The sequence below is a fragment of the Quercus lobata genome, chromosome 7, assembly GCF_001633185.2.
Source record: "Quercus lobata isolate SW786 chromosome 7, ValleyOak3.0 Primary Assembly, whole genome shotgun sequence".
In the NCBI taxonomy this organism is placed as follows: domain Eukaryota; kingdom Viridiplantae; phylum Streptophyta; class Magnoliopsida; order Fagales; family Fagaceae; genus Quercus; species Quercus lobata.
The window spans coordinates 43,460,515-43,469,913 of NC_044910.1; the positions used below are offsets into that span (position 1 = coordinate 43,460,515).

A 9,399-nucleotide genomic window follows, 5' to 3' on the forward strand; every position below is an offset into this window, starting at 1 on the left:
TTACAATTGGCACAACAATTTCTCTTATGGGTAACATGTCTCCTCCCAAAAGGGCCTCTTAACTGCTTCTTCTAATCTAGAACAAACTCTCCATGTCAACAACCAACAGAAATTTTTATTGCGTCATAATTTTATAAATTAAGAGAGACTGATTCTTTAGTTACTTCCTTGATTAGGTTGCTAAGCTCCATATTAAGAAGGAATTTTTCATTTCGGCATTTATGCTTTCACAATCAAGATAGTTGGTGTAGTCAATTAACCTGATTTCTATAGATAGGAAATGTGAAAAACCCTTAATTAAGTATTGTCATACGGGCATGTGGGTGTGTGGGTGTGAGAGTAGGTGGTATATAACCTGTCTCTTGATTCCATTTTGTTTACTGCCTAAATAAAAACATTACTGGTAGCCGTATAGCCATCAAGGTCAGGTCAAGTTAAGGAGTAATTTTTAGGTACTATTGAAGCACAGTAAATGATGCTCATTCCTCTCAAATTTATAGTGAGATATACTCCTTAAATTCTTGGTAAGCCCACCGTGAATGTGAAAAGAAAATGCACCATTTTAATATGCTCTGAAAGTACTTAAAAATATTCCTTTGGGGAGGGTGTATTATTTGTGGGCTCCCATGTGAAGTCCCAACAAATTTCTCACACGCTTAACATTGTCTGTTCTGTGGTGAATGTTCAGTGGCTTATTCTATTATGATACGAACTTTCCTCTGTTCCAAGCCATTTTCATTTTTTTCAACATTGTCCACAAGGGACTCAGTACTACCATCAATTAACCATGACTCAGAACTTTCTTTGTTTCTTCCTTTTAGATATATTTTTCCTATTTGTTTTGCACTTCCTCTTCCTATATTAATAAGAGCCCCAAGTTTATATTCATCACAGTCAATTTCTTGTGCTCTGCGTTACTCAAAAACTCCTAGAACGATTCTAAGGAAATCCCATCTCTCTCCTTTTTCTTTAAATACAAGGAAAAGAGAAAAAAAAATCAACAGGAATTATTTACAGAATTTGTTTCTCTTTATATCAACCTTCAATGGCTAAGGAGATCATAAACTAGAATTATTGGGCTGGGGTAGCCCCTGCTCCCATTATTTACCCTCTGAAGAAGCCTTCCAATTCACCAAGGCTTGAGCCTATTGCTGAAGAGGGTGCTGAGGAATACGATTATGATTCATAATCTGGAATGTTTTCTTTTCATCTTATTTTGTCTTGGATACTTGAAGAGCTGCTTGCATTTCAAAGGCTACGAGAATTCAGATTTATGTTGAGCTGAAGTTTATATTATTATAGGTGGCTCTGATCTGGAGCCCTTAGCTGTTGTAGTAGGATCAATTCAGGAACATATTATTGTAAACAACAATTTGCATCAGAACAATGCTTCAATTCTACCCAATAAAGTGCAACCAAAGTCAAGGTTGTTGCCATTGAGGCTCTCTTGCTCACCATTACCAGCAATCCCACTTGGGTTTAATTGTAAGGCTATTTTCCATCCATGTCTTCTTGCCTAAAAACTGAATCAAGGTATGATAAATCAATGTCATTTCACAAAGGCCTTGATATTATAACTAGAATTTGAAAGGAGAAGAAAAACAATTCAAATATAGATTTAAGAAATTCACAACACTCAAGCCAATCCGCTTTAACTCAAATTACACTTTTTCCTCCCACAAGACGAGTGGAGAACCCACTAGGTGCATGTATAACTTACTAATAAAAAAAATTACATCAATAAAATATAATTCATGAAAGGTTTGAATGTCATATGGATTCATAATCACTAAATAGTGTTTTACAATGCAGTAATGCTCACACAACTCCAAATGACTTATGAATGAAAAGAGAAAAAGCACATCAATTAGAAACCTAAATCGGTATTATTGTCTTAGAAAAATTGAAGAGAGAAGCACACAAGACCATCCAATATTCCAGTTTGGCTATTTCCAAAAACTATACCAACCCACACTTCAGTTTAAATATATTTGTAAAATCAATCAATTGATCATATTCTCTAGTGACATGTACATAAAAATCCCAAAACTGACTGACCTCATATGCGAGTGATCCAAACTTCTTTTGCTCCAAATACCCATTAAATCACTAGGTACCACCAATCATCACTTTTGTTGCAACAAGATAAATTCCCCATAATGCAGCTCCAAATTAAAGACTTTCAGCATTACCTTCACAAAATATTTCTGGAAATCCTGGCAATTAATAGGGTTGTACATAAATTTATGTTCAAAGAATCAACAAGAGATAAATGATCCATATTTATAGCATTTGAAAAGACAAGCTAGTAAAGATCATGTGAAAGATGATGAAAAAATCGGTAATTTATAAGGTTCAGTTACACTATCCACAATCTGAAGAAACATTACAAAAAATTTGACTGCTAGCTAGATGCAATGAACAACACAATAACTTGAAATCCCAATTATAAAGCATGTGTTGCTTACAACTTCTATTGCACAATCAAACGCAAATTCCTAGGGAGTACTTTTGGTTTTCTTTTAAAGCAATCACAAATGCATATGTACTAGGTAGCCTTAAGCACCATATCTCAACCATATGAACATCTAAGCTAGCCATATTGATTTGAACAATGCCTAGGAATTTACCTAGCAACCCCTCATCTGGATTCATTGAGCACTCCATACAGCTAAAAGAGTACTATAGTGTACAAAGCTTTTAACTGCAAGCCTACCCCCCATCCCCCATAAATTGTAATTAGAACAGGATTATTCAAGGAAAAAAAATATATATATATATATATATATATTTTTTTTCAAAACCAGACAAATAGTTTTAAATATATCTTCAAATGAATTGGTTTATAAGCATACTTATTAAAATAATTTTTAAAGAAGGTACTTAAGGATCAATTAAGCAAGACCAGGTATACCTTTGTTAATCTTTGGACTAATTTTCACATGCATCTCAAAACTCTCGTTGTTCCTTGGCAGCTGGACTTGTTCAAGCTTTTCTAGAGCCTCGTAATAAATAATCTAAATACCACAGTTATATTAAATAGAGAAATGTAGAGAGCTGATATGATGCTCATAATAAAAAGAAGATACTGTTAACATGTGTCAAACATATATTTATTTATTTATACCCGAATCCAGTGAGTTTTGAAACTACAATCTCATCTTCACCTTACTTTTTCAAATATATTTATTTATTTTTTATTTTTTTTGTTGATAAGTCATCGAAATTTTATTGCAAAATGAAAGGAATTACAGCGTGTTCACAATGATGAGCATAAAACACCTTGAGATTTAAGAGAAAATTGAAAATAAAAATAGAAGTACAATTAGTAAAAGGACAAAGTTTAGCTACAAAATTGAGTGTAGCTTAAAGCTACAAACTCACTCAATAAAATAAATACTACAACATATTTTGAAAATCTAACCGTCAAATTGCATGTTCTTTACGCTCTTAATACGCATATTAAATTTTGTGTCAATCGGATACCATTTACTATATGATCTATAAGCTTATATTTTGTACATAATTTTAAATTACAAAAACTTACAATTTAAAAAATTTATTGATGACATAACTATTGATCTTTAATTTTCTTGAAATTTTGCAAGCATGGAAGATATAAGAAGAAGATGTAATCCAATGGTGGATTTGTCAAAATTTACATCCAATAAAAAGATATTAAGTAAGTTTGTATTTTAAGGCTACAACTAATTTTGTTGCTAAACTTTGTCCTTAATAAAATGCTTGAGATCATTCAAACAAAGTGAGAAGTAGCAAGGACTTCAATTTCTCAATAGATCTCATACCCTCTTAGAATTTTCCACACCAACTGCATCATGCATGCCAGCACCAAGTTCCATATATTTGAAGATTACTTTGACATAATATAAACTTATTTTAATTTAAAAAAAAAAAAAAAAAATTAGAACAACTACACGGTTCATGACATCACATTGGGCAAATACAGACCCATTCAACCAATTCACTTAGATAATCTCAAGAAACTGCCATCTTTTTGCCAAAATACTAACTCAAGAAATTGCCCCCAACATATGAGTTTCCAATTATGAAATATCTAATGGACCTGGACTGTTATCTTTTCATCTTCATACACGACACATATAATACATAGAACCGTATTAAGCATCCAACAATAATTTTCTTTACCAAATTCTTTATTGGTTTTACACCATCATATAGACATATCATGAAAAGAGAGAGATCTATACATCCAATATATGATCATGTCAGGTGCTATACTTCCAAGAAAACTGCTTAAAAGTACACCAGATGGTTTAAATGCAGTGTCCACTTCCCATGTGTTTGCTGCATCCCTACAAATAGAAGAAAGGTAAGCACTATGACTTGGGACTGTAATAAACTACTTTGTTTCTATGTATTAAAATAGCCCAAAGAGTGTTGGCAAAGATGACAGTGATGTGATTGCACTGGTCTTGTGACTGATACACTCTTTCCTTTGGCAGCCCATTCCAAATTTGCAGCTTTTAGAACCTCAAGATTATTGTTTAGCTGTTTGAATAGTCTTACAACAACTTTATGCCAAACTCTTTTCAAGTGCAAATCCCTCAGTATTAATCAAAACCAAAAACTCAACAAACACCTGTTTGTTTTTTGTGAAAACAACTAACCAAAAACTCAACAAACACCTGTTTTTTTTTTTTGTGAACACAACTAACCAAAGATCATAATTTTAATTAACAATCAACTCATTATCTTAATATGTGATCCCAAAATATTAATACATAGAACCATATGAGGCATGCAACAATAATTTTGTTTACCAAATTCTCTATAGGTTTTACACCATCATATAGACATATCATGTAAAGAGAGAGAGATCCACACCTCCAATATATGATCATGTGCTATACATCCAAGAAAACTGCAGAAAAGTACATCAGGTGGTTTAAATTCAGTGTCCACTTCCCATGTGTTCGCTGCATCCCTACAAATAGAAGAAAGCTAAGCACTATGACTTGGGACTGTAATAAACTACTTTGTTTCTATCTATTAAAATATCCCAAAGAGTGTTGGCAAAGATGACAGTGAAGTGATAGCACTGGACTTGTGACTGACACTCTCTTTCCAGTCAAGAAGAAACTTAAGGCTGACTTGACTTTGGCTCTAGGACCTAAGTTCTAATGGTGAGTGGTGATGTGAACCACGTCATAGGCAATAAATAGGTGGTGTAGGCATTCCACTTCTGTAGCACATAAATGGCAAGAAACATCAATGATGAGATTGCTAATTGCTAACTCCCTTCTCACTAGAAAACCTTCATTTAATAGTTTCCATTTGAAAAATAATGGCTTTGAAAGGGAGATAAATCTTTCACAGGGAAGCCCACATCTGAGAACTATATCATCTTCCACAGGGCAGACACATCTGAGAACTATATGTCTGAATTATGCTCCTTCCATCTAAGTATTCATTAGGGATAAGCCAATAGGTTCTCTTGATAGTAAAGAGATCTGACTGATCATGGGGTCAAATTGGTTTCCCTGTACTTCCGAATTAGTTATAATGTTGTATTTCAATGGCAACATGACTCAGAACTACTTTGAGAATTTAGTTTGAGCTTTAGAGAATGGTCAATCAGATTCAAATGCAGAAACCTAAAAGATAAAAAGTTCATTTTTAAAAAAGAAATTGAACTTAAGGGATGAAGAAATTTTATCAGCAAGTACAGTTGCAATCCCAACAATGATGAAAACACGTGATTTTTTTATTTTTATTTTTATTAAATGATCAATCACGAATCTGAGGGGTTGAGGGATACTCTAGTGGTTCCAACACCTCTTAAATATTATGATCAGGAAACATGTTCTAATACATATTAAAGCAAATAAAATAAACCAAATAAATGAATAAGCCAATCTTTGACTCCTTATCCTAATTAAAACTACTTATTTGTTTTGCTACCTGAATAGTCTTATGAACAGACTCTATAGTCCCAATTCTTCTCAACTTCAAATACCTTCCTTTGGCAACCCATTTCAAATTTTCAGCTTTCAGAACCTGTAAAAATATTTTTAGCTGTTTGAATATTCTTATGACAACTTTATGTCAAACTCTTTTCAAGTGCAAATCATTTAGTATTAAACAAAATCAAATCTCAACAAACACTTGCTTGTTTTTTGTCACAAAACTAATCAAAGATCGTCATTTTGACTAACAATCAACTCATTATCTTAATACATGATCCAAAAATTTTATTTAATTTTAAGAACATTAAGAGGAAGGTGCACTTTCAAAGATGCTTTTCCGAAAGTATTTAAATGAATTATCTAGCTCTTTATCTGTAGAGAGTACCTACTGATGACCTTGACATAGGATCTAGTCCTTTAATGACTGCTCCACATTCCTTGACAAAAAGACCCAAATAAAGATTTGAAACAATTAATTTGTATAAAAACTATTTAAATCTCTAAATCATAAGTGATAGCAAATAAAAAATAAAAAAGTGTACATGCCATATTAGAGGAGTCTACTCTTTACCTCCCATTTTAGCTCTAGAATCTGAATCTAGGCATGAAAAAAAAGAGAAAAAAGATTATGTATTTTCTAAGCAATTGAATAAAAGGGGAAATTGGTTTAAGATATTTTCAAAGAAAACAAGAGAGTTCAATACCACTGAACTATATTGAAAATGTTGCAATTTAAGTCATTGACCAGTTACCATCCTCCCATCCAAGAATATTCACAAAAACACTTATCACTAAAGTAGGGGATCCATAAAATAACATTTCCATGGTCTTACCTTAGAGGTTTTGAATTCCAGCAGACACTTCAAACCTAAAAAGTAGAAAGAAACAACAAAGATAAACATTTAGACTAGAAGGACCTTTCAACATTTTACCACACTAACCATTACATGATTCAGCTTGGCTGGATAGATCTAAAGCATTTTCAACTCTGAGAGTTGAACTTTGAACGCTCATATATGTTTTACAGTGAATTTAATATCTTAACAATAAGCAGGAAGAAAATATACAAATTTAATCCCAATTATGGAAAATAAAAAAGGATAGGATTTCATACCGCATAGAAACCTCTCAAACATTGCATATTCTTATGTTTTCCATCCAAATCCAAATTTTTTCAATAGTTAAACCACATTAAGGGGGGAAAAAAGCAGAAAATGGAAAAATGCAGTAACCATATGAGCAATGCAATCAATAAAAAAATAGTAACTTTGGTTAGAACATTCTACAATGGAATCCAGTTTTGAATTCACACTTTCTTTGAAGTTTGTTCTTATTTTGGCAATGTAGAAAATAAGTATACAAACATAATAAACCACTGCAGACCTAGCAATTTCTCTTATGGTGCTTTTCAAAATATTGGCCTTCAACTTATTTTTGCCCCTAAAGGACTACTTGGTACCAACTATATGCCTAGGATTATATTAGACGCTATGACTTAACTTGCTGCCATAGCCTCTTTGAGAAAGGAAGGATACTTAAGGATTCTGAGTCTATAGTTTAGTGCAAAGTTGATTTTTATTTCTCTTGGTAATATGTTTGATGCATTCTTGTTCTGTTGTCACTTACCTCTCAATAAAATAATGGAAAAATCTAAGAAATATTATTCAGCGAATCAATAAAAGTAAAGAAACAAAATTATGTTTTAGAAATTAAAAATAAAACACGAACCATTGGCTTGATGAATTGCATAGGTCAGAAACATCTAAGCAAACAGATTCAATATCTTGACAAAGCATTTCATCGAACTGCTTGTGTGCTTCACTTAAATTTCAATTTCAAACAATCAGCAAGCATACTTGTTATTTGGTAAAATTGAAAATGTCGAAAGAAGAAATTATGCACTAGAAGCAGACAAATTCTCAAATGAATAAGAGACAAATATTATAAGAAATGAAAATCAAACTGCAAGGTGGAAATGAAAGGGTGAAGTTTGACCATTTTGTTTAACTCATAGTCCAGCAGGAAGATGTGCAATTGAGTCCAGCGGGAAGAAATTTTTGTTTAACCACAACCATCTTTATAAAGAAAAACGAAAGGGTGAAGTTTGACCATTTTGTTCAACTTATTAACAAAATCATAATGATTCATCTATAATGAATTTTCAGCCTCCTTGAAGCTTCCAATATACCAAATGTAGTAAGAAATATATCTTTTGCTACTTATACCAAGTCTTATATACCAACAACTAATACCAAAAAAACATCCTACACATAATGGCCATTTTCACCATCATGAATCTTCAATTCAAGTGATGCAAATATGTCATCAATTATTTAAGGATTGCCCTTGTAGTAATCAAAAACAGTAGTCAAAATCTGAAAGAAAATTTTAAAAAGAAACTGTGTGAATATTCATTCATAGATGAACTTTAATGCAATCATGTTCAAAGTAGGATATCTATTAAATTCCTGAAGAATTTCATTAAGTGAAGAGAAGCAGCATTAGTGACCAGATTTGGTAGTAATTGTTTTCAAAAATATTCAAAGAATGTCATACGCTAAGTTGTAGTTCCAATTGGAGCTGATTCATCATCTGGAACGATAAAAATTAAATTAAGAATCATTAGTTGCAATTATTGTTTGGGCTGCTTACCTTCAACGGAAAGGCATGCCAATCCTCCATCTTGAGCAACACTTTACACACGATTGAGATAGGCGCAAAAAATGCGGTTACTGGAAATCTGTTATGAGTAGAAAAGCTCTTTGAAAACCACAGTCAAACCAAGGTGAAACCTATGAAGTCAGAAAATTTTGAGGACAAAATTTCAATAGCAACTCATATTATGAATGACCCAAATATTTATCATAATATGATTAAGGTTCATGTCAAATATAGCAATTTTATTAACCATGAGATAACTCAAGCAAGCGACAAACATCTTTGGCACTAGGAATTTCCAAGATTGCTCTTGGTCATTTGTCTTGTGTTAACTGGTATGGCAAATAAAAAAAGGGGGCCAAAATAGAGCTATTGAAAAAGCCATTGACACATTAAAGCTGCCAAGGAGGAATTAAACTATAGCATTAATAAACCCAAACAAAGTTTTTTTTTTTTACCTTGACAGGTCAATCGTTAATCTTCTGCATTAGACCTATATTCCTGGAATCATTCAAAATGTTAAAAGACAAACAGAGAATAAAGTGACATCTTTCTGAGGTGCTATTTATTCATATTCCATTTAGTTTTGGTAGGAAAATTTTTAGTAAAAATTTCTGAATTGCTAACAAATAGAGAATACAGGTAGGAGTACATATGGATAAAAAAAAAAGTGCCAAGATGCGCTCAATTGGAGACAGAGTTTCAAGGGCTGGCTGGCAAAGCCTTCCCCTACAAAATAACTAAGAGGCTGTTTGGATGCAAAAATTTTATCACTCAATTTCCGTCACTCAAT

General features: G+C 32.5%; 1 long non-coding RNA gene across 1 annotated transcript; it reads right to left on the reverse strand.

The window, feature by feature from the left end:
- Positions 1–788: 788 nt before the first annotated feature.
- On the reverse strand, positions 789–9,399 carry LOC115952313. Its single transcript, XR_004083379.1, has 8 exons — positions 9,065–9,399; positions 8,601–8,740; positions 6,782–6,816; positions 5,944–6,039; positions 4,867–4,966; positions 4,230–4,334; positions 2,059–2,216; positions 789–1,523 (listed from the first exon to the last, which is right to left on the reverse strand). It is a non-coding gene; the product is annotated as an uncharacterized LOC115952313 (long non-coding RNA).